Genomic DNA, 26,130 nt, shown 5'->3' on the forward strand with positions numbered 1-26,130 from the left:
CGAACTCACACTGGGGAGAAACCATTTAAATGCATGGAGTGTGGAAAGAGCTTCAGTGCAAGTGGAGTTCTTACAAAACATCAACAAACTCATACAGGGGAGAAACCATATAAGTCCCAGGGAAGTGGACAAAGGTTCAGTTGTAGTGGAAGTCTTACAGACCATCAAAAGACTCCCAGGGGTAAGAGCTGTAAGAGTGGAAACACCTCCAGGCCATGAATTAAAGAAGAGAAAGGGTTTAACAAGGAGTGTGGATCCTGCTTTGGTTATTATGCAACGCTTTTTAGAGAGTAGAACCTTTTTCTCTCCGAGTCGACACTTTCTTTCACATCAATAACAGGAAATCAGTCTTAATTCCATGCAGCGTATGTTAGCTTCTGTTGTTTGTAACGTGGTCTAGACATTTATTTAAAGTAATGAAGGTCACATTTCACAAGAGTAAGCCTAATCTAATATTTAATGTAAATGAGTTGTGTTGCTGCTGAATGAGGGTGGACTGAGAGTGAGCTGGTGTTGGTGTTTGGTGGAGGGAGTTGGAAATGTTTGTATCTGGGAATGGAGAGTTTCTCAAAGTGGAGCTGAGACTGGTGGTCTTGCATGAGGAGGGAAGGGGGCACAGGGAAGAAGGGGCCGTAGCAGAGCATCTCAAAGCAATGTGCTTGGGGGCGGGAACCATGGTGACACAAGTGTGTGTAGAATGCTATCCCCAAAATGAAACCGTAAGGATGAGTATAATGGGGAAGGAGGTTCAGGCAGGTCCCCAACCCAGAGTGCTAAGGGTCAGCTTCCTCCAAATCCACCAGCTGCCCCAAGGCAGGAGCCACCTCTGGGCCCTGAGGGTGGAAAGCCTCCGTTCACCTTTGCAACTGGACATGATCCGAGGGCAGTGATGGCAAACCTTTTCCAGACTGAGTACCCAAACTGCAACACAAAACCCACTTATTCCTCACAAAGTTCCAACTACTGCAGTGCACTCTGTGTGGGGCTACCTTTGAAGGTGACCCGGAAACTACAACTAATCCAGAATGCGGCAGCTGGACTGGTGACTGGGAGCAGCCGCCGAGACCACAGAACACTGGTCTAGAAAGGCCTATATTGGCTCCCAGTACGTTTCCGAGCACAATTCAAAGCATTGGTGCTGACCTTTAAAGCCCTAAACGGCCTCTGTCCAGTATACCTGAAGGAGCGTCTCCACCCCCATCATTCTGCCCAGACGCTGAGGTCCAGTGCCGAGGGCCTTCTGGCGGTTGTCTCCCTGCAAGAAGCCAAGTTATAGGGAACCAGGCAGAGGGCCTTCTTGGTGTTGGCACCTGCCCTGTGGAACGCCCTCCCACCAGATGTCAAAGACAACAACTACTACCAGACTTTTAGAAGACATCTGAAGGCAGCCCTGTTTAGGGAAGCTTTTATTGTTTGATGCATTATTGTAATTTAATATTTTGTTGGAAGCCGCCCAGAGTGGCCCAGCCAGATGGGCGGGGTATAAATAATAAATTATTATTATTATTACTATAACGTGGCTATTCTACCTGTATATTTAATTTTTTTCTGTTTGTTTCACATTTCTTCTTTATGACTACTGTTGTAATAAATAATCCTTCATAAAAGTTATTTCCTTACGTTCTTCATTAAATTGTCTTTCCATTGATCTGTAATGTTACGGTATAACTCAGTGCTTTTTTTCCTTAAAAAAAATGCTTAGGGGGTACTTGTTCCATTCGCAAAGTAAAGGAAGGATGGAACTCTGATTAATAAGAATACACACAGAGGCTTGAACCAGCAAGACTCTGGGAAGGGTGCGTATAATCGTCTCTCGGTGCTTGTCCGAGTCCCACAGCCCCCGGCCCAGGCCGTTTTATTCACACAAGAACTTTTTACAGTGTTTGTAAGAACTAATCAGATTTCTTCTGAGCATTTCCACAAACCCACGTGGGGAGAAAGTTAAACTACTAAAACTAATTAAGCACAAATATTTCTGGGGTAAACAAAGAAGAGCATTTAGCAACCCCGGAGGTCATAAACAAGCAATACACATGATAAGGAGGATGACCAGGAGGACAGCGGATCATTATCACCTTCACGTGAGATCTGTTTCCTGGCTCTAAGATTAACATCCTAAGATTACCATATATAAACCTACTTCAGAGAAACTTGCCCACTATTTTTATGGCCCAGGATGCCTGCCTGGCGAAGCAAGAAGCAACTGGGCTGTGTACGTGACAGGAGAAATGGGCAACAGGGAAAAGGGCATGAAAAGGACACGAATGTAGAATCTTATGGGATTAAATCAGAAATTATCGTCAATATATCAAACCCAGTCAACACAATGTCTTCATTGTGGACACGATGGCTTGATGTATATTTTATAATTCCTCATGGTAATCCCATCTGATCCCTACAGTACTCTCATTTTGACTCAAGAAAATCACCACCCGGGAGGAGGGGATAAATACAGTTGTAATTGGGGAAAATAAATACAGTGGTACCTCAGTTTTCAAACAGCTTAGTTCTCAAACTACTTGCAACCTGAACTCTTCAAACCCAGAAATGAGTGTTCCAGTTTTGGAACTCTTTTTGGAAGCCGAACATGCTCTGAGTATAACTTCCCTTTTGAGTGCCAGACTTCTGTTTTCCTTGTGAGGGAAGGTGGGCCAGGTGGCAAGTAGGAATGGGATGGGGCTGCTCCGCTAGGCAGCGTTGCTGCTTGCACGGGAAGAGGAGCTGGATCGGGGCTGCTGAGCTGCGGAGGGGCAGGCTCCGTTACCCTTTCCGTTGAGGGGTTTGAGGCTGCACTCCCCTCAAGGGAGAATTTGAAAGGAGCCCCCCCTCCGCCTCAGAGCCCCTGCAACCCCGTGAAGGCAGCCAGGCTGAATAGTTGCTGGGGTTGGGGAAGGTGGAGGCAGCCCGGAAGCTGCATCTGAGAGCCTCTGCACCACCTGAAGGCAGCCAGACCGCTCCTCAGTGGAGCTTCCCGCTGCTGCTCCTACTTGTGTGCAAGGAGGAGTGGAGGCAGGGATCTCTCAGCGCAAAGCCTCCACTTCTGAGAGATCTCCGCCCTGCTCTTGAACAGGGGTGCCTTCAGAGGTCTTCCAAAAGGTATGGAATTCTCTCTTTGACATCTGATATTGGGGGGGGTGTTCCACAGGGAGGGTGCCACTACCGAGAAGGCCCTCTGCCTGGTACCCTGTAAATGTGAGGGAACTGCCAGAAGACCCTCGCAAGTGGACCTCCGTGATGATGGGGGGATATTTTCTTTTCCTTGTGTTAGATGGATGTTGAAACAAGGTGTGATTGACATGGGCATGTCTGGATCACAGGGCTAGATTCCCAGCATCCGCAGGGCTAGACTCCAGCAAAGTTGGAAAGCTCCGCCAGGGATGCTGCTTCTGTCTTCTCCGGCCAACACAGCCTCCTGCCCTGCCCTGGCACCTGGGTGGAGAATCCCAACTGGGCTATTGGGACGACAACTGGGACAGGTAAAGCCAAACATCTTCAGGCCTCTTTGCAGGCAGGCCAAAATCACTCATTTCCCCCCAAAATATAGTCCGGCCCCCAACAAGGTCTGAGGGACAGTGGACTGGCCCCCTGCTGAAAAAGTCTGCTGACCCCTGATCTAGAAGATCTAGTAGATCCATTGTTGTAACCATATCAAAAAAGTATTTGGTATTTTGCCTTCTTTTGAGATACTTTCCCTTAGTTTTCTGTCATAGTCCAGTGATACTACTCCATTACGTTCACCCGTAATAATTATATTTCTGTCATAAACCTCAGACATACTTTCCTCCAATAGTTGGAAGAAATCTCATGCGAAGAGGGGCTCTGAATCTGAAAGTCCCAGTCCCAAATCTTAATCCTGCCACCCTAAGATATTATAAGCAAGCCCCACATTCCTCTTTCCACCTGCAATAGGGAGGTTAGAACAACACTTAATACCCTGCAGGGATCACAAGAGCCAGAATTGCTTTGCATTCACAAATGCTTTGTGAAATATCAGTCGTGAACAGAATAATTTAAACAAGGAAACCAACAACAGTATTAAAAGAGAGAAAAACTGGATTTGAAATGACCAAACCACAAGATGAGAAGTCTCCCTAGTAAATGAGGGAAGGGGGAGGCATGGGGGGGGGGCTTTTGAAGTCTCCCTGCTGGCAAGGGAATTCCAGAGCAAGGACGCCTCTCTCTGTCTGGAATCCCTCACTGCCTCATCTCCAGCAGGAAGGGGGGATTTCCAGACTGGGACCCTTCACTCTTAGGGGGGGGAGGTGCTGGGGCCTGGGCAGCTGGATGGATGGACATCAGCCTGCAGAAATGCTCCCCCCTTCCTTTCACAGGACTGTTGTGGTGTTGCATGTGTGTGACAAGGCAACACTCAAGAACAGTTCCCACCAACCAACATTACATCATTCCTCCACTGCCCACAAGAGGGCGATCTTTCCTCTACACATGGTAGAATCCTAGAATTGCAGAGTTGGAAGGGACCACGAGGGTCATCTAGTCCAGCCCCCTGCAATGCAGGAATATTTTGCCCAACGTGGGGCTGTGCTCTAAAAGGGAGAGTTTCAGTTCAAACAGAGCCCAGAATAATTAGGGTTGCCATATTTCAAAAAGTAAAAACCAGGACAAGCCCAAAATTGTAGTGTTGTTTTTTTTTTTAGACAAGGCCCCAAATAAACGCCAAAAAAGCCCATGAGTTTTCAATTGACTTGTCTTAAATCCAGGACAAAGTGCCATCTTTTGGAAATTCCGCCTTTGAAATCTTTTGCTAGTCTTTCTTTTGAATGAGGTGGGGGGTTTTCAATCTGGCCAGTCCCCACGCAAAAGAATAAATGGAAACGAAGAAAGACAGTCACAGGTAGGTAGCCGTGTTGGTCTGCCATAGTCAAAATAAAAAAAATTCCTTCCAGTAGCACCTTAAAGACCAACTAAGTTAGTTCTTGGTATGAGCTTTCGTGTGCATGCACACTTCTTCAGATACACTGAAACAGAAGTTGCCAGATCCTTCTATATAGTGAGAAGGTGGGGAGGGGTGTTACTCAGAAGGGTGGTGGGAATGGGAGATTGGCAGATAGCTGAGATGAGCCTGTTGACGACTCTTAACGACTGCAATTGGTCTTACAGGAAAAGGCAAGGGGTGAGAAGGTGAGAAATGGCTTAGTCATGTATAATGAGATAACAATCCAATGTCTTTGTTCAGACCACCTTCTCAGGTTTTTGCCCCTGCCGGGCCAAGGGGGTCTCTGGGCGCAGGAGAGCCTGGGGGGAGGAGGGGGGGAGGAGAGGAAGCGCCCCTTCTCTCTCTCTCAGGCAGCCCCATGTCTCTTCCCCCCCCCCAGGCTGGGTCCATCTCTGGGCTTCACAGAGGACCCCCCCCCGGGCTGGGGGGGGGGAAGGGACCCCCTTGGCTTCCCTGGCTCAGCCCCTCCCCCGCTCTCCTGACCCACAGGGGGAGGGGCAGCCCTTCCCTCCTCCTCACTCAGCCCCTCCCCCACTCTCCTGACCCACAGGGGGAGGGGCAGCCCTTCCCTCCTCCTCACTCAGCCCCTCCCCCGCTCTCCTGACCCACAGGGGGAGGGGCAGCCCTTCCCTCCTCCTCACTCAGCCCCTCCCCCGCTCTCCTGACCCACAGGGGGAGGGGCAGCCCTTCCCTCCTCCTCACTCAGCCCCTCCCCCACTCTCCTGACCCACAGGGGGAGGGGCAGCCCTTCCCTCCTCCTCACTCAGCCCCTCCCCCGCTCTCCTGACCCACAGGGGGAGGGGCAGCCCTTCCCTCCTCCTCACTCAGCCCCTCCCCCGCTCTCCTGACCCACAGGGGGAGGGGCAGCCCTTCCCTCCTCCTCACTCAGCCCCTCCCCCGCTCTCCTGACCCACAGGGGGAGGGGCAGCCCTTCCCTCCTCCTCACTCAGCCCCTCCCCCGCTCTCCTGACCCACAGGGGGAGGGGCAGCCCTTCCCTCCTCCTCACTCAGCCCCTCCCCCGCTCTCCTGACCCACAGGGGGAGGGGCAGCCCTTCCCTCCTCCTCACTCAGCCCCTCCCCCGCTCTCCTGACCCACAGGGGGAGGGGCAGCCCTTCCCTCCTCCTCACTCAGCCCCTCCCCCACTCTCCTGACCCACAGGGGGAGGGGCAGCCCTTCCCTCCTCCTCACTCAGCCCCTCCCCCACTCTCCTGACCCACAGGGGGAGGGGCAGCCCTTCCCTCCTCCTCACTCAGCCCCTCCCCCACTCTCCTGACCCACAGGGGGAGGGGCAGCCCTTCCCTCCTCCTCACTCAGCCCCTCCCCCACTCTCCTGACCCACAGGGGGAGGGGCAGCCCTTCCCTCCTCCTCACTCAGCCCCTCCCCCACTCTCCTGACCCACAGGGGGAGGGGCAGCCCTTCCCTCCTCCTCACTCAGCCCCTCCCCCGCTCTCCTGACCCACAGGGGGAGGGGCAGCCCTTCCCTCCTCCTCACTCAGCCCCTCCCCCGCTCTCCTGACCCACAGGGGGAGGGGCAGCCCTTCCCTCCTCCTCACTCAGCCCCCCCCCACTCTCCTGACCCACAGGGGGAGGGGCAGCCCTTCCCTCCTCACTCAGCCCCTCCCCCGCTCTCCTGACCCACAGGGGGAGGGGCAGCCCTTCCCTCCTCCTCACTCAGCCCCTCCCCCACTCTCCTGACCCACAGGGGGAGGGGCAGCCCTTCCCTCCTCCTCACTCAGCCCCTCCCCCACTCTCCTGACCCACAGGGGGAGGGGCAGCCCTTCCCTCCTCCTCACTCAGCCCCTCCCCCACTCTCCTGACCCACAGGGGGAGGGGCAGCCCTTCCCTCCTTCTCTCCCCGCAAACCCAGGTCCCCCCCAGATATGATGCCCCCCCCTGGCCGCCATCTCGCCCCCTGCTGTGGGGAGGAGGAGGGAGGGGGGCCAGGCCCCCATGGAGCCCCAGAGGCAGCGCCGTCCCGTCCTCTTCCCATCCCGACACAGGGGGGGGCTGCTCTAAGGACGTAGCTCTAGGGGCAAGCGCATCCCAAAAGGAACCGGAAGTGTCGCTGTTGAATGCGCCGGAAGTTTCCAGGAAAGGGGAGGAGGGGCGTCGCTGAAGAGCCCTCCCTCCCCCCCCGCCGCCCCCCCCCCCGCCGCCCTTTCTCTTGCAGACAAGGAGAGCGGACTAATCCGGAGCCAGGGAGGCGGAGGACCAAGAGGTAAAGGGGGGGGATAGAGGGGGGGAATAGAGGGGGGGACAAGGGGGGAGGAGGAGGAGGAAGAGACCCCCCCGCAAGGAGAGCGCCCTCCCTCCCTGGGGCCCGTCGACAGGGGCCCCGATCCAGGCCCCGACCCAGGGGGGGGAAGGGGGGACCCAAGACCTGCAAGGTCTCCTGGGCAGCAGCAGCAGCAGCCCCGCCAGACTCCCCTTCCTCCTTCCTGGGGGGCCGAGAGAGGCTCAGCTGCCCTGGCGGGAAGGGGAAGGAGGACCCCAAGCAGGGCTGGGGGCGGGGCTGAGGCCCCCCATTCTCCCTGGGGTCGCCTGGCTGGGGAAAGGGAGAGAGGGAGTCCAGGGAAGGGTTAATGGAAAAGGGGGAGGAGCCTCGACAGAGGCCCCGCCCCTTCCATCACCTCTTATTCCCCATTCTCCCTGGGGTCGTGGGGCGCCTGGCTGGGTCCCCAAGAGACCAGCTGAGCTTGTTCTGGGGATGAGCTTTCGTTTGCATGCACACTTCTTCAGATTGGACAATTTTCTACCTGAAATTTGGGAAACACTTTCTCTTTCCTCGCCATAATATCTCTTTCAAACTGTGAACTTTCAGTCCAAAAACCTCTCCCTTTATCTTGTCCAAACAAGATGATTTGATGGTATTGAAACCAATCCGCCACCACACCTCCCACCTCATCCTGTTTATTCAGTTTTATTTCTTCTTCCAAAAAGTCCAAAAGATCTCTGTAAGTTGCCCATTGCTTCTTCCGTATTGCATTTTTTAAAAAGCTGTTGCTTTTGTGGGTGGAAGCCAAAGAGGTGTTTTTCTTTCCAGCGGATTATTATATTTATCCCATACTGTAAAAAGGATTTTCTGAATAACCTGGTTCATAGAGCTCTTGTGTGTTTTAGTTTTATCCTGCCATAAATAAGCGTGCCAACCAAACATAGTCTTACGACCTTTGTTATAAGAAAAACCTGCTCCTTTCCCCTTATGGGGTATTCAAGAGCCCATATAGTCCTTAAGTGGGTTCCATATTGGCAGGAGAAAATAACAGAGGCCAAGCAGAGAATACGGAGAAGCAAAGCGGCTAGTAAGCCTGGTCTTTATTACGCTATTGCAACAATGTCCCCCCCTCACCACAACCAGGAGGGAGGTGTGCAAGGCCTTATATAGTCTTTTCAAATTGCCCACCCAAGACCCCCCCCCCCAATATCATACAGAAGGAGACTTTCTACAGCAGGAATAGATCACAGGAGGCGGTCTACAGCAGAAAACCTGTCCCCAAGGATACCTGTTAATGGTCACTAACTGCATTACCTGGGCAGCCTGGCCATTCTTTTGTGATGGTAAATTTCCTGAATCCAGGTCACAGGCCCACCCTGTTCATCCCTCCTTAACACAGTATTCGTAAGCACAAAGACAATGGGAAGGCTTCCATTTGCCTCCTTTACTGCAGAGGAATATTTGAGTACGTTTCAGGGCACAATTCAAAGTGTTGGTGCTGACCTTTCAAGCCCTAAACGGCCTCAGTCCTGTATACCTGAAGGAGCGTCTCCACCTCCATCGTTCAACCTGGACGCTGAGATCCAGCGCCGAGGGCCTTCTGGCGGTTCCCTCATTGCAAGAAGTGAGGTTACAGGGAACCAGACAGAGGGCCTTCTGAGTAGTGGCGCTTGCCCTGTGGAATGCCCTCCCATCAGATGTCAAGAAATTAAGCAGCTATCTTATTTTTAAAAGACATCTGAAGGCAGCCCTGTTTAGGGAGTTTTTAATATTTCATGCTTTACTGTTTTTAACACTCCATTGGGAGCCGCCCAGAGTGGTTGGGGAAACTCAGCCAGCTGGGCAGGGTAAAAATAATAAATTTTATTATTATTATTATTATTATTATTGGTCTGTGGTGCTCAATGTTTAGGGATAGTAAATATTAGGACTTAATTAGAACTTGTGTGTTATAATGGAGATATGTTATAAAATAGTCTCAGTGTATTTTAGAATGGGAGTTATGTGAAGGGTTTTTTTGTGTTTGATCCGTGTTTCTGTGTAAATACTGTGTGTCAGACTGAGAATGTCATCAGGAAGGTCTAGGAAAGGGTGCACCTGCTTCTGAGCATCAGAAATGAGCATGGAAAGAGTTAATATCATAAACCTACCGGAATCGGCCCCCTCCCTTTGTAACAAGCAGCTGTAGTTCTTTTGGGATTTAATATCAGCTCATGAAAAGTTGGGCACACGACCCAGAAAGGTGCCTGGCTCCATCCGTCTGGAGGCGGAGATATGCAGCACACGCCATAGTCGAATTCGGCTGGACTTGCCATGGGAACGCAGAAGGGGCAAGCAAGGAAGGGGGAGACGGCCAAAGAAACCTGCTCTCCCACAAGTGCCCCCCCTGCCAATTCCGTAACCTTAGCAAAGCCCAAGTTCAAACACCAGCCCCTATTTAAAAGAGGCCCCCATAATGACGACACTGGACTGCGCTTTACGGTTGCCGTAAGTTACTCTTCCAAGTCCCAAAAGCGCGCAGCAACTCTGGACTATTTTGCAGGGCTGTTGTTGGCCGGCTAACTGGTGGCCAGCGCAGTCGCAACTGTTCTACTCACACATGTATAGGCACATTTGGGTGATGTCGCGACACGGATATCATTTCTCGATATTGAAATATTGTTGGGGTGTCAATGTCCCCCTTGCGTCAATGTGCCCCACCTCCCCCATTCCGCATTTTCAGAGGAGGGGGAAGAAGGGGAAAGTGTGTCCCCCCAGATAAGACTCCCATCCTCCCTGGCCATGGGCCATCCTTACTTGGGCAGGTGGTACTTTGAGTCCAACCACGTCTGTAGGGCCAGAGATGCCTCAACTCAGCATAGAAGGTTCCTCTAGGGCTCAGTGTTACTTGGGAGTTGGTGGAACTGGATCTTAAGGGTTCTTGAGACATTTCCAAGGGATTGTGATTGGTATCCAGACCATAACACTATAAATCCAAGGTGTCCACACTGAGCAGTTTATCAACCCTCCTTGCCGCTGGGGAAGACCTTCTGAAGGAAATCGTTTCCCCCAAAGTTGCTTCCTTCCTTTCTTCGCTGCTGCTGCCCACACTAAAGGAATATCTGGATGAAATCCCAGGGATGTCTGGCTCCTATTACAAAGAGATCCAGTTGATATTCTGGAAAAAAGTGTGGCTAAGATTCTGAGTCACAATCATGGCTGAGAAATACAGCCAGGGAATATGAAACTGATTTGAAGATTGGTTTCTTCTTTACACTTCATTATTATTATTATTATTATTATTATTATTATTATTATTATTATATCATTCAGGAGGACACACCACGGGTTTCATCTTCTTTCTTTTCTTTCCAACAATCAGTGTTATTCACCTTTAATACTATTTCAGTGTCACACATATTTTTATGTTGTGATCTTCATATGAAGAGAGGTATACAAATTTAATAAATAATTACCAGTTGGAACAGAGCTAGAATATCCAGAAGCCCTTGGCCACCCAGGGCAAAGGAGGAAGAACAGTGAGAGAGGCCTGGACAGGGAATCTCCACTAAGATAAGCCAGTGTCAGGAGGCAGGTGCGAGACCCGGTGGCATATAATTATTATAAATCATAATTGGGGTGGGTATCTCAATCTGGGCATCCCAGCGGTCAGGCTCCAGCTGCTTTCCTTCTGCATCTCCAGCTCTCTCCATTCCATAATGCAAGGCTGAGAGATGGAGGTCCAACCCCAAGAACATTCTCCAACTGAGCACTCCTTCAACCGACCACAAGCACCAAGCCTTGTCACTAGACTTATATATGGGTCTCCCAAAATGGTCAGTATGGACCTCCTGAGGCCAAAGGGACTGTGCAGGTGATGAATAAAGATCTAGAGGTCGAAGAGGACAAAATGTGCCCCAAGGGGTGGAGGATTATAGTGCAGAGGATGAAGAACTTCATGATGAACTTGATGGTGGACTCTGATGAATCTTGGCCAGGTTCATGGAACATAGAGCAGCTTCCGTTTCTGTGAGAAACCACTTTTTATAAAACGTAAAGTCCACAGTTCAACCGTATTCTAAGATAATGCTGCTTCATTAACAATAATTAAGGGTTATAAAAGGCTGGTGATGCGTTACCATTATTTTAAATTATTTCATTTGCCTTTCCTAAAAATTTGGAACATATGAAGGACAGGAGAGATTGTACAAGACGTTAAAATAAGAGCAGGTGCTAACTGTAATAGTACTTTGTTCTCTTCCTAGAAAACAAATAGGATTTTCTCCCCACCCCATCGAAAGAAGACAATGGAGAAGGCAGTCAGAATTCTGGTGGGCCATGTCCAATGGGACTAACGAAGGAACCATTTAAATACATGGAGTGTGAAAAGAGAGAACATAAACAATTTCAAAGTATGGAGTGTGGAAGGAGCTTCACTGACAGTGGACACCTTAGACATCAACGGACTCACACAGGGGAGAAACCATTTAATTGCATGGAGTGTGGAAAGAGCTTCACTACTAGCAGAAGCCTTAGAATTCATCTACGGACTCACACTGGGGAGAAACCTTTTAAATGTATGGAGTGTGGAAAGAGCTTCAGTGGGAGTGCACACCTTAATATTCATCAACGGAGTCACACAGGGGAGAAACCATTTGAATGCATGGAGTGTGGAAAGAGCTTCAGTCAGAGTGGAAACCTTAGAATTCATCAACGGAGTCACACGGGGGACAAACCATTTGAATGCATGGAGTGTGGAAAGAGCTTCAGTCAGAGTGGAGACCTTAGAATTCATCAACGGACTCACACAGGGGAGAAACCATTTAAATGCATGGAGTGTGGAAAGAGCTTCCGTGGGAGTGGACACCTTAGAATTCATCAACGGAGTCACACGGGGGAGAAACCATTTAAGTGCATGGAGTGTGGAAAGAGCTTCAGTCAGAGTGGAGACCTTAGAATTCATCAACGGAGTCACACGGGGGAGAAACCTTTTAAATGTATGGAGTGTGGAAAGAGCTTCAGTGGGAGTGGAAACCTTAGAATTCATCAACGGAGTCACACTGGGGAGAAACCTTTTAAATGTATAGAGTGTGGAAAGAGCTTCAGTAGGAGTGGACACCTTAGAATTCATCAACGGACTCACACTGGGGAGAAACCTTTTAAATGTATGGAATGTGGAAAGAGCTTCAGTGGGAGTGGACACCTTAAAATTCATCAACGGAGTCACACGGGGGAGAAACCATTTAAATGCATGGAGTGTGGAAAGAGCTTCAGTCAGAGTGGAGACCTTAGAATTCATCAACGGACTCACACAGGGGAGAAATCATTTAAATGTATGGAATGTGGAAAGAGCTTCACTCAGAGTGGACAGCTTAGAATTCATCAACGGAGTCACACGGGGGAGAAACCATTTAAATGCATGGAGTGTGGAAAGAGCTTCAGTCAGAGTGGAGACCTTAGAATTCATCAACGGACTCACACAGGGGAGAAACCATTTAAATGCATGGAGTGTGGAAAGAATCATAGAATCATAGAATCATAGAGTTGGAAGAGACCACAAGGGCCATCGAGTCCAACCCCCTGCCAAGCAGGAAACACCATCAGAGCACTCCTGACATATGGTTGTCAAGCCTCTGCTTAAAGACCTCCAAAGTAGGAGACTCCACCACACTCCTTGGCAGCAAATTCCACTGTTGAACAGCTCTTACTGTCAGGAAGTTCTTCCTAATGTTTAGGTGGAATCTTCTTTCTTGTAGTTTGGATCCATTGCTCCGTGTCCGCTTCTCCGGAGCAGCAGAAAACAACCTTTCTCCCTCCTCTATGTGACATCCTTTTATATATTTGAACATGGCTATCATATCACCCCTTAACCTCCTCTTCTCCAGGCTAAACATGCCCAGCTCCCTTAGCCGTTCCTCATAAGGCATTGTTTCCAGGCCTTTGACCATTTTGGTTGCCCTCCTCTGGACACGTTCCAGCTTGTCAGTGTCTTTCTTGAATTGTGGTGCCCAGAACTGGACACAGTACTCCAGGTGAGGTCTGACCAGAGCAGAATACAGTGGCACTATTACTTCCCTTGATCTAGATGCTATACTCCTATTGATGCAGCCCAGAACTGCATTGGCTTTTTTAGCTGCCGCGTCACACTGTTGGCTCATGTCAAGTTTGTGGTCAACCAAGACTCCTAGATCCTTTTCACATGTACTGCTCTCAAGCCAGGTGTCACCCATCTTGTATTTGTGCCTCTCATTTTTTTTGCCCAAGTGCAATACTTTACATTTCTCCCTGTTAAAATTCATCTTGTTTGTTTTGGCCCAGTTCTCTAATCTGTCAAGGTCGTTTTGAAGTGTGATCCTGTCCTCTGGGGTGTTAGCCACCCCTCCCAGTTTGGTGTCATCTGCAAATTTGATCAGGATGCCCTTGAGTCCATCATCCAAGTCGTTGATAAAGATGTTGAATAAGACCGGGCCCAAGACAGAACCCTGTGGCACCCCACTAGTCACTCTTCTCCAGGATGAAGAGGAACCATTGATGAGCACCCTTTGGGTTCGGTCAGTCAGCCAGTTACAAATCCACTGAGTGGTAGCATAGTCAAGACCGCATTTTACCAGCTTCTTTACAAGAATATCATGGGGCACCTTGTCAAATGCCTTGCTGAAATCAAGGTAGGCTACATCCACTGCGTTCCCTTCATCTACCAGGCTTGTAATTCTGTCAAAAAACGAGATCAGGTTAGTCTGACATGACTTATTTTTCAGAAATCCATGCTGACTATTGGTGATCACAGCATTCCTTTCTAGGTGCTCACAGACTGTTTGCTTAATGATCTGCTCCAGAATCTTCCCTGGTATTGATGTCAGACTGACTGGGCGGTAATTATTTGGGTCCTCTCTTTTCCCCTTTTTGAAAATAGGGACAACATTTGCCCTCCTCCAGTCTGCCGGGACTTCGCCTGTTCTCCAGGAATTCTCAAAGATGACTGCCAGTGGTTCTGAGATCACATCTGCCAGTTCTTTTAATACTCTTGGATGCAGTTCATCTGGCCCTGGAGACTTGAATACATCTAAACTAGCCAAATATTCTTGTACTATCTCCTTAGTTATTCTGGGCTGTGTTTCCTTTGCTGAATCATTTGCTCCAAATTCTTCAGGTCGGGCATTGTTTTCTTTATCGGAGAAGACTGAGGCAAAGAAGGCATTGAGTAGTTCAGCCCTTTCTGTGTCCCCTGTTTGCATTTCACCATCTTCTCCTCTGAGTGACCCCATTGTTTCTTTGTTCTTCCTTTTGCTACGAACATACCCATAAAAGCCTTTTTTGTTGCTTTTAACCTCTCTAGCAAGCCTGAGTTCATTCTGTGCTTTAGCTTTTCTGACTTTGTGTCTACACGTGCTGGCTATTTGTTTGAATTCCTCTTTGGTGGTTTCCCCCCTTTTCCATTTTTTGTACACATCCTTTTTTAATCTTAATTCAGTTAAAAGTTCTTTAGATAGCCACCCTGGCTTCTTTAGGCACCTTCCATGTTTCCGTCTCATTGGTATTGCCTGACGTTGTGCTTTTAGTATCTCCCTCTTAACAAACTCCCAGCCATCATGAACTCCCTTTCCTTTTAGTATTGTTGTCCATGGGATCTCACCCAGCACTTCCCTAAGTTTTATGAAGTCGGCTTTCTTAAAGTCAAGAAATTGAGTCCTAGTATGCTTGGCTGCTCCTTTCCGCTGTATAGTAAACTTCAGAAGAGCATGATCACTCGCGCCTAATGATCCTTCCACTTCTACCCCACTAACCAGGTCATCAACATTGGTTAGGACCAGATCTAAAATGGCTGTTCCTCTTGTTGCTTCTCCCACTTTCTGGACAATGAAGTTGTCTGCAAGGCCAGTGAGGAATCTGTTTGACCTTATGCTCTTGGCTGAGTTTGACGTCCAACAAATATCCGGGTAATTGAAGTCCCCCATTACTACTATCTCCCTTCCTTTTGCATGCTTGGCCATCTGTTCCAGGAAGGCATCATCTATGTCCTCCGTTTGGCTTGGGGATCTATAGTAAACTCCCACAATGAGGTCTCTGTTATTCTTCTCTCCCTTAATTTTGACCCAAATGCTCTCACTTTGGCTTTGAGGATCTAAATCTTGGATCTCTTCACAGGTATACACATCCCTGACATATAACGCCACTCCTCCTCCTTTCTTGTCTGGTCTGTTTCTCTGAAATAGATTATATCCCCCCATTATTACATTCCAATCGTGGGACTTATCCCACCAGGTTTCAGTGATGCCTATTATGTCATATTTAGTTTGCTGTACCAAGAGCTCAAGCTCATCTTGTTTATTTCCCATGCTTTGCGCATTAGTGTACAGACATTGAAGTCCATTAATCATTCCCCCGTGTCTCCTATTTAAGGATTTTTTCCTCCCACCACTAGGTCCGCGTGCTGTTTGCTCCATTTGGTCTATGACATTTGGATGATCATCTTCATTAATTGATAGACTCCTACCTTCAGGAGCACTGTCTCCCTCCCCCACATTAGTCAGTTTAAAGCCCTCCTGATGAGGTTTCTGAGATTTTTGGCAAAAACATTTCTCCCAACCGTTGTGAGGTGCAGCCCATCACTTGCCAGAAGTCCATCTTCAAGAAACTGCAGTCCGTGATCTAAGAATCCAAACCGTTCCTGTTTACACCATTTGCGAAGCCAGCTGTTCACTTCCACTATTTTCCCCTCTCTCCCTGGGCCACGTCGTTCAACTGGGAGGACAGATGAGATGACAATTTGTGCATTTAGTTGCTTCAATTTCCTGCCGAGAGCCTCGTAGTCTCTTTTGATCTTCTGGAGGCTATTGCTTGCAGTGTCATTGGTTCCCACATGAACCAAGAGGAAGGGGTATTTGTCAGTGGGTTTTATGATTCCTTGCAGTCGTTCAGTTACATCTTGGATCTTAGCCCCGGGGAGACAGCACACTTCCCGAGACATCTTGTCAGGCCCACAGATCACTGCTTCTGTTCCCCTCAGTAGGGAATCCCCTATCACCACTACACGCCTCCTCTTAGGTTTGGTCGGGGTTCTTCCGTGAGCTGTCCGTTCCAAGGTCGCCTGCACATTCCCTGAGGACTGACTTTGCTGCTCGTCTTCATATACCTGATCGACTGTAATGAGGGAGAGATCCTCAAATGGAGTCTGCTCTTCGTCTTCCATACTAGGGGAGAGGACCTCAAAGCGATTGTGTATTTCTAAGCAATCAGAGTGAACCCTGGGCCTCCTACTTCTTTGAGTCACGTTTCTCCATATATCTGGCTCCTGTGTTGGTGAACTAGACTCCTTCTCAGGGGAGTCCCCTGTCTCCTCCTTGGTGGAGACGGTGTGCTCTGTTGCTTCCAAGAAGAGCTCCAGCTCTCTAATTCTTTGGAGCGTAGCTACACGTTCCTCCAGTTGCTGGACTTTGTCTTTTAAGAGGGCAATCAACATGCAATTGCTGCAGGTAAAGCTGCCTGCAACCTTTGGCAAGATGGCAAACATTGCGCAGGAATCGCAGGCGACTGCAGCTGTTCCCTCCCCTTCCATCTTGAGATCGTGTCGTTGGGGTTGGCTACAGAGGTCCTCCATCATAAAAAGCTTGAAGACAGGACAAATAACTTCCCCCACACAAAAAAAACACCTAGATCTCCCCCAACAAAAGTTTGAGACTAGCTCCCCTAAATCTAAAAGATGGATCTAACTGCGCGCGCCGTTAGGCGCGCGCCGCTGCCCTGCAAACTCTGATAAGCTCCTCCCACAGCTAATCCCCTGCCTCAACAGAAACCCTGCCCCCTCTGACCTTTACACAGGGAAAACAGCTAATCAGCCAGAAAGAAACACACAGAAACAAGAAAACCCTTTTTGCTCCTTCTTCAACTGATGCCCTGCAAACTCTGATAAGCTCCTCCCACAGCTAATCCCCTGCCTCAACAGAAACCCTGCCCCCTCTGACCTTTACACAGGGAAAACAGCTAATCAGCCAGAAAGAAACACACAGAAACAAGAAAACCCTTTTTGCTCCTTCTTCAACTGATGCCCTGCAAACTCTGATAAGCTCCTCCCACAGCTAATCCCCTGCCTCAACAGAAACCCTGCCCCCTCTGACCTTTACACAGGGAAAACAGCTAATCAGCCAGAAAGAAACACACAGAAACAAGAAAACCCTTTTTGCTCCTTCTTCAACTGATGCCCTGCAAACTCTGATAAGCTCCTCCCACAGCTAATCCCCTGCCTCAACAGAAACCCTGCCCCCTCTGACCTTTACACAGGGAAAACAGCTAATCAGCCAGAAAGAAACACACAGACACAAGAAAACCCTTTTTGCTCCTTCTTCAACTGATGCCCTGCAAACTCTGATAAGCTCCTCCCACAGCTAATCCCCTGCCTCAACAGAAACCCTGCCCCCTCTGACCTTTACACAGGGAAAACAGCTAATCAGCCAGAAAGAAACACACAGACACAAGAAAACCCTTTTTGCTCCTTCTTCAACTGATGCCCTGCAAACTCTGATAAGCTCCTCCCACAGCTAATCCCCTGCCTCAACAGAAACCCTGCCCCCTCTGACCTTTACACAGGGAAAACAGCTAATCAGCCAGAAAGAAACACACAGAAACAAGAAAACCCTTTTTGCTCCTTCTTCAACTGATGCCCTGCAAACTCTGATAAGCTCCTCCCACAGCTAATCCCCTGCCTCAACAGAAACCCTGCCCCCTCTGACCTTTACACAGGGAAAACAGCTAATCAGCCAGAAAGAAACACACAGAAACAAGAAAACCCTTTTTGCTCCTTCTTCAACTGATGCCCTGCAAACTCTGATAAGCTCCTCCCACAGCTAATCCCCTGCCTCAACAGAAACCCTGCCCCCTCTGACCTTTACACAGGGAAAACAGCTAATCAGCCAGAAAGAAACACACAGAAACAAGAAAACCCTTTTTGCTCCTTCTTCAACTGATGCCCTGCAAACTCTGATAAGCTCCTCCCACAGCTAATCCCCTGCCTCAACAGAAACCCTGCCCCCTCTGACCTTTACACAGGGAAAACAGCTAATCAGCCAGAAAGAAACACACAGAAACAAGAAAACCCTTTTTGCTCCTTCTTCAACTGATGCCCTGCAAACTCTGATAAGCTCCTCCCACAGCTAATCCCCTGCCTCAACAGAAACCCTGCCCCCTCTGACCTTTACACAGGGAAAACAGCTAATCAGCCAGAAAGAAACACACAGACACAAGAAAACCCTTTTTGCTCCTTCTTCAACTGATGCCCTGCAAACTCTGATAAGCTCCTCCCACAGCTAATCCCCTGCCTCAACAGAAACCCTGCCCCCTCTGACCTTTACACAGGGAAAACAGCTAATCAGCCAGAAAGAAACACACAGACACAAGAAAACCCTTTTTGCTCCTTCTTCAACTGATGCCCTGCAAACTCTGATAAGCTCCTCCCACAGCTAATCCCCTGCCTCAACAGAAACCCTGCCCCCTCTGACCTTTACACAGGGAAAACAGCTAATCAGCCAGAAAGAAACACACAGAAACAAGAAAACCCTTTTTGCTCCTTCTTCAACTGATGCCCTGCAAACTCTGATAAGCTCCTCCCACAGCTAATCCCCTGCCTCAACAGAAACCCTGCCCCCTCTGACCTTTACACAGGGAAAACAGCTAATCAGCCAGAAAGAAACACACAGACACAAGAAAACCCTTTTTGCTCCTTCTTCAACTGATGCCCTGCAAACTCTGATAAGCTCCTCCCACAGCTAATCCCCTGCCTCAACAGAAACCCTGCCCCCTCTGACCTTTACACAGGGAAAACAGCTAATCAGCCAGAAAGAAACACACAGACACAAGAAAACCCTTTTTGCTCCTTCTTCAACTGATGCCCTGCAAACTCTGATAAGCTCCTCCCACAGCTAATCCCCTGCCTCAACAGAAACCCTGCCCCCTCTGACCTTTACACAGGGAAAACAGCTAATCAGCCAGAAAGAAACACACAGACACAAGAAAACCCTTTTTGCTCCTTCTTCAACTGATGCCCTGCAAACTCTGATAAGCTCCTCCCACAGCTAATCCCCTGCCTCAACAGAAACCCTGCCCCCTCTGACCTTTACACAGGGAAAACAGCTAATCAGCCAGAAAGAAACACACAGACACAAGAAAACCCTTTTTGCTCCTTCTTCAACTGATGCCCTGCAAACTCTGATAAGCTCCTCCCACAGCTAATCCCCTGCCTCAACAGAAACCCTGCCCCCTCTGACCTTTACACAGGGAAAACAGCTAATCAGCCAGAAAGAAACACACAGAAACAAGAAAACCCTTTTTGCTCCTTCTTCAACTGATGCCCTGCAAACTCTGATAAGCTCCTCCCACAGCTAATCCCCTGCCTCAACAGAAACCCTGCCCCCTCTGACCTTTACACAGGGAAAACAGCTAATCAGCCAGAAAGAAACACACAGAAACAAGAAAACCCTTTTTGCTCCTTCTTCAACTGATGCCCTGCAAACTCTGATAAGCTCCTCCCACAGCTAATCCCCTGCCTCAACAGAAACCCTGCCCCCTCTGACCTTTACACAGGGAAAACAGCTAATCAGCCAGAAAGAAACACACAGAAACAAGAAAACCCTTTTTGCTCCTTCTTCAACTGATGCCCTGCAAACTCTGATAAGCTCCTCCCACAGCTAATCCCCTGCCTCAACAGAAACCCTGCCCCCTCTGACCTTTACACAGGGAAAACAGCTAATCAGCCAGAAAGAAACACACAGACACAAGAAAACCCTTTTTGCTCCTTCTTCAACTGATGCCCTGCAAACTCTGATAAGCTCCTCCCACAGCTAATCCCCTGCCTCAACAGAAACCCTGCCCCCTCTGACCTTTACACAGGGAAAACAGCTAATCAGCCAGAAAGAAACACACAGACACAAGAAAACCCTTTTTGCTCCTTCTTCAACTGATGCCCTGCAAACTCTGATAAGCTCCTCCCACAGCTAATCCCCTGCCTCAACAGAAACCCTGCCCCCTCTGACCTTTACACAGGGAAAACAGCTAATCAGCCAGAAAGAAACACACAGAAACAAGAAAACCCTTTTTGCTCCTTCTTCAACTGATGCCCTGCAAACTCTGATAAGCTCCTCCCACAGCTAATCCCCTGCCTCAACAGAAACCCTGCCCCCTCTGACCTTTACACAGGGAAAACAGCTAATCAGCCAGAAAGAAACACACAGACACAAGAAAACCCTTTTTGCTCCTTCTTCAACTGATGCCCTGCAAACTCTGATAAGCTCCTCCCACAGCTAATCCCCTGCCTCAACAGAAACCCTGCCCCCTCTGACCTTTACACAGGGAAAACAGCTAATCAGCCAGAAAGAAACACACAGACACAAGAAAACCCTTTTTGCTCCTTCTTCAACTGATGCCCTGCAAACTCTGATAAGCTCCTCCCACAGCTAATCCCCTGCCTCAACAGAAACCCTGCCCCCTCTGACCTTTACACAGGGAAAACAGCTAATCAGCCAGAAAGAAACACACAGACACAAGAAAACCCTTTTTGCTCCTTCTTCAACTGATGCCCTGCAAACTCTGATAAGCTCCTCCCACAGCTAATCCCCTGCCTCAACAGAAACCCTGCCCCCTCTGACCTTTACACAGGGAAAACAGCTAATCAGCCAGAAAGAAACACACAGACACAAGAAAACCCTTTTTGCTCCTTCAGAGCTTCAGTCAGAGTGGAGACCTTAGAATTCATCAACGGAGTCACACGGGGGAGAAACCTTTTAAATGTATGCAGTGTGGAAAGAGCTTCAGTGGGAGTGGAAACCTTAGAATTCATCAACGGAGTCACACTGGGGAGAAACCTTTTAAATGTATAGAGTGTGGAAAGAGCTTCAGTAGGAGTGCACACCTTAGAATTCATCAACGGAGTCACACTGGGGATAAACCATTTGAATGCATGGAGTGTGGAAAGAGCTTCACTACTAGCGGAAGCCTTAGAATTCATCAACGGACTCACACAGGGGAGAAACCATTTAAATGTATGGAGTGTGGAAAGAGCTTCAGTGCAAGTGGAGTTCTTACAAAACATCAACAAACTCATACAGGGGAGAAACCATATAAGTCCTAGGGAAGTGGACAGAGCTGTTGTATTGGAAGTCTTACAAACCATCAAAAGACTCCCAGGGGTAAGAGCTGTAAGAGTGGAAACACCTACAGGCCATCAATTAAAGAAGAGAAAGGGTTTAACTAGCAGGAGTGTGGATCCTGCTTTGGTTATTATGCAACGCTTTTTAGAAAGTAGAACCTTTTTCTCTCCAAGTCGACACTTTCTTTCACATCAATAACAGGAAATCAGTCTTAATTCCATGCAGCGTATGTTAGCTTCTGTTGTTTGTAACGTGGTCTAGACATTTATTTAAAGTAATGAAGCTCACATTTCACAAGAGTAAGCATAATATAATATTTAATGTGAATGAATCGTGTTGCTGCTGAATGAGGGTGGACTGGGAGTGAGCTGGTGTTGGTGTTTGGTGGAGGGAGCTGGAAATGTTTGTATCTGGGAATAGAGAGTTGCTCAAAGTGGAGCTGAGACTGGTGGTCTTTCATGAGGAGGGAAGGGGGCACAGGGAAGAAGGGGCCACAGGGAGGGGACACAGGGAGGGGGGGCTGCTCTTGGAGATGTAGCTCTAGGGACACGCGCGTCGGGAAAGGCGCCGGAAGTGGCGCTGGGAAACGCGCCGGAAGTGGCCAGACAGGGAAAGGAGGAGGAGGGGCGTCGCTGAAGAGCCCCCCCCCCCGTCGCCGCCGCCCTTTCTATTGCAGACAAGGAGAGCGGACTAATCCGGAGCCAGGGAGGCGGAGGACCAAGAGGTAAAGAGGGAGAGAAGGGGGGGGAATAGAGGGGGGGATAAGGGGGGAGGACAAAGAGACCCCCCCAGGAAAGCGCCCTCCCTGGGGCCCCGATCCAGGCCCCGACCCCGGGGGGAAGGGGGGACCCAAGACCTGCAAGATCTCCTGGGCAGCAGCAGCACCGCCAGACTCCCCTTTCTCTTTCCTGGGGGGCCGAGAGATGCTCAGCTGCCCTGGCGGGAAGGGGAAGGAGGACCCCAAGCAGGGCTGGGGGTGGGGCTGAGGCCCCCCATTCTCCCTGGGGTCGTGGGGCGCCTGGCTGGGGAAAGGGAGAGAGGGAGTCCATGGAAGGGTTAAAGGAAGGGGAGGAGCCTCAACAGAGACCCCTCCCCTTCCAGCACCCCTGACCCCCCCATCACCCAGCTTCCCTGCTGAGGGTGTTGGCTGTCCCAGATCATCTGCATTCACTAGGACTCATCTCCATACTTTGGATTGTCCTGAATACCACCATTTACTAGCCTAGCCCAAACCCAAACGTCCTGCTAGGATGCATCTTGGCTTGCCTGCTGATGAAACTGAGTGTGTGAGGATTGATAATATTTCCATTTATCCCTTTCAGACCCCTAAGTAGTAGCAGCTGCCAGGACATTGTCCTTTTCGCCTCTGTATAGTTCCATCCTTATTTCAGACGTTGTGGTAGATTGCAATCAGGGTGGATTTGATATAAGTCAAATTGATTTCAATCACAATTTACGGTAAATCACTAGTCAGTATGATTCTATTTAAATCAAAAATTTCTGATTTGGTTACACTATTAGAAATACACAGACAGCTAATTATGAAATCATTCTGAGGTTTAATAAGTTTACTGTCTATATTTGGACAACATTTCTGCTGTAATTTATTGGAAAGAGAAAAATAATCATTTCCTTAGTAACAACTTAAACAATTTATTTAACTAAAACAATATTATAGCATGTTGGTAAAAAGATTTTTTATATATATTAAAAAAAACAACCAAGCAGACTGAGTTTTAGTGCACATGAAAAACTCGGAACTTAAGCATTTCCCCACCTCCACTACCAGCCACCCCTTTGGATTGGCTTCTGCATCCAGGTGCCTATTCTGTACAGTTAAGTGTTAGTGCGGTTGTTGGAACCCAGTGGGATTGGGAAGAGTTTGCCAGCCCTGAAGAGCCTTCAGCACTTGCCTCAAGTCTGACTTGCACAATTATTACACAAAGACCCCAAGATGTGTGGAGTATTCTGCTCACAAGGTTGCACTTTCATTTTTACTGCTTCACACTTAGCTACTTGTGCAGATCTCTTCCGCTGCAAACCATCTGTTCATTGAACCTCTTAGAACTTAGAATTTAAGGGGTTGATTCTGTGTATATAAATCTGCAAAGGAACAATGGGATTAAGGTTTTCCGTCAACTCTGTATGTTTATTTTATAACATTTTTCCTGTGAAGAAAAGGCATGTTATCTCTGCAGATACACAAATTCACACTTTTGAGAATGGCAAAAACAAGCATCTGTGACAATATCGTCTCTTTAGAAAAACTTCCCCAAATAATCTTACAAAAACCTCTGGAAGAGCATGACATTGTGAATGGATTAATGGAATTCATTTACCCCAAAAATTAAATATTCCATATAAAGCCTCATGCTAGATAATTAAAAAGATATCCTTATTTCCTGATGAATAGCCTTTGGACTATAATGTAATTAAATATAAAACTATCTTTAGATAGACTTTTTCCTCTAAAAGCATTTTATTTTTTTAAAAATTCTGATTAAAAAAAATCTGATTTAAATAAAAAAATCCGATTTTAATTTTTTTAAAAAAATCATTGATTATATCCACCCTGATTGCAATCTTTAGCTGCTGATAACATGGCAACGTTTAGCAGCTCATATTGTGAGGTTTAGCTGGTGAGAACATTGCAACTGTTAGCTGACGAGTTATCACGATATTGAAAATCAGATATTTCCTAGTCCTTATACACATTGGATTTGCGATATGATGTCAGCTCAAATATTAGGAAAGAGTTAGCACATTAACATCAAGCCCAGCTCTAATTATGACCTAAATTTCTGGCCAAGTGTATCATTGCAGATTTTACCAGTTTTATTTTGCTTCCCATTCTAATAGTATCTCATACATTTTGGAAAGTTTTTTTTAAAAATTGTTCAGTAGTACCTAAGAGACCAACTAAGTTTGTTCTGGGGATGAGCTTTCGTTTGCATGCACATTTCTTCAGATTGGACAATTTTCTACCTGAAATTTGGGAAACACTTTTTCTTTCCTCGCCATAATATCTCTTTCAAACTGTGAACTTTCAGTCCAAAAACCTCTCCCTTTATCTTGTCCAAACAAGATGATTTGATGGTATTGAAACCAATCTGCCACCACACCTCCCACCTCATCCTGTTTATTCAGTTTTATTTCTTCTTCCGAAAAGTCCAAAAGATCTCTGTAAGTTGCCCATTGCTTCTTCCGTATTGCATTTTTTTAAAAGCTGTTGCTTTTGTGGGTGGAAGCCAAAGAGGTGTTTTTCTTTCCAGCGGATTATTATATTTATCCCATACAGTAAAAAGGATTTTCTGAATAACCTGATTCATAGAGCTCTTGTGTGTTTTAGTTTTATCCTGCCATAAATAAGCGTGCCAACCAAACATATTCTTGTTTGATGTTTAGTTGTTTAGTCGTGTCCGACTCTTCGTGACCCCATGGACTAGAGCACGCCAGGCACCCCTGTCCTCCACTGCCTCCCGCAGTTTGGCCAGACCCATGTCTGTAGCTTCGAAGACACTATCCAACTATCTCGTCCTCTGTCGTCCCCTTCTCCTTGTGCCCTCCATCTTTCCCAACATCAGGGTCTTTTCTAGGGAGTCTTCTCTTCTCATGAGGTGGCCAAAGTCTTGGAGCCTCAGCTTCAGGATCTGTCCTTCCAGTGAGCACTCAGGGCTGATCTCCTTCAGAATGGATAGGTTTGATCTTCTTGCAGTCCATGGGACTCTCAAGAGTCTCCTCCAGCACCAGAATTCAAAAGCATCCATTCTTTGGCGATCAGCCTTCTTGATGGTCCAGCTCTCACTTCCATACATCACTACTGGGAAAACCATGGCTTTTACTATACGGACCTTTGTTGGCAAGGTGATGTCTCTACTTTTTAAGATGCTGTCTAGGCATCTTAAAATATTTTCTTACGACCTTTGTTGTAAGAAAAAACCTGCTTTCCCCTTATGGGGTATTCAAGAGCCCATATAGTCCTTAAGTGGGTTCCATATTGGTAGGAGAAAATAACAGAGGCCAAGCAGAGAATATGGAGAAGCAAAGCGGCTAGTAAGCCTGATCTTTATTGCAACAGTGTCCCCCCCCCTCACCACAACCAGGAGGGAGGTGTGCACGGCCTTATATAGTCTTTTAAAATTGCCCACCCAAGACCACCCCCCAAATATCATACAGAAGGAGACTGTCTACAGCAGGAATAGATCACAGGAGGCAGTCTACAGCAGAAAACCTGTCCCCAAGGATACCTGTTAATGGTCACTAACTGCATTACCTGGGCAGCCTGGCCATTCTTTTGTGATGGCAAATACTTTAGTTCCTGAATCCAGGCCACAGGCCCACCCTGTTCATCCCTCCTTAAGACAGTATTTGTAAGCACAAAGAAAATGGGAAGGCTTCCATTTGCCTCCTTTACTGCAGAGGAATATTTGAGTACGTTTCCGGGCACAATTCAAAGTGTTGGTGCTGACCTTTCAAGCCCTAAACGGCCTCAGTCCTGTATACCTGAAGGAGCGTCTCCACCCCCATTGTTCTGCCTGGACACTGAGGTCCAGCGCTGAGGGCCTTCCGGCGGTTCCCTCATTGCAAGAAGTGAGGTTACAGGGAACCAGACAGAGGGCCTTCTGAGTAGTGGCGCTTGCCCTGTGGAATGCCCTCCCATCAGATGTCAAGAAATTAAGCAGCTATCTTATTTTTAAAAGCCATCTGAAGGCAGCCCTGTTTAGGGAGTTTTTAATATTTCATGCTTTACTGTTTTTAACACTCGATTGGGAGCCGCCCAGAGTGGTTGGGGAAACTCAGCCAGCTGGGCAGGGTAAAAATAATAAATTTTATTATTATTATTA

The 26,130-nt window shown here is 48.1% G+C and overlaps 3 protein-coding genes across 7 annotated transcripts in view; all 3 read left to right on the forward strand.

Moving 5' to 3' along the window:
- The window catches only part of LOC308580638 (uncharacterized protein), a 327,057-nt gene that overhangs the window by 251,455 nt on the left and 49,472 nt on the right, over positions 1–26,130 (forward strand). The gene's annotated exons all lie outside the window — the stretch shown is intronic.
- The window catches only part of LOC308580832 (uncharacterized protein), a 265,061-nt gene that overhangs the window by 155,008 nt on the left and 83,923 nt on the right, over positions 1–26,130 (forward strand). The gene's annotated exons all lie outside the window — the stretch shown is intronic.
- Positions 21,920–26,130, forward strand: part of LOC308580773 (uncharacterized protein) — an 80,695-nt gene continuing 76,484 nt past the window's right edge. The window contains exon 1 of the mRNA XM_081182931.1: positions 21,920–22,010. The gene's annotated coding sequence lies outside the window, so the exon portion shown is untranslated. The remainder of the gene's footprint in view (positions 22,011–26,130) is intronic.

The sequence above is a fragment of the Podarcis bocagei genome (genome assembly GCF_964188305.1).
Source record: "Podarcis bocagei genome assembly, chromosome: 2".
Classification (NCBI taxonomy): domain Eukaryota; kingdom Metazoa; phylum Chordata; class Lepidosauria; order Squamata; family Lacertidae; genus Podarcis; species Podarcis bocagei.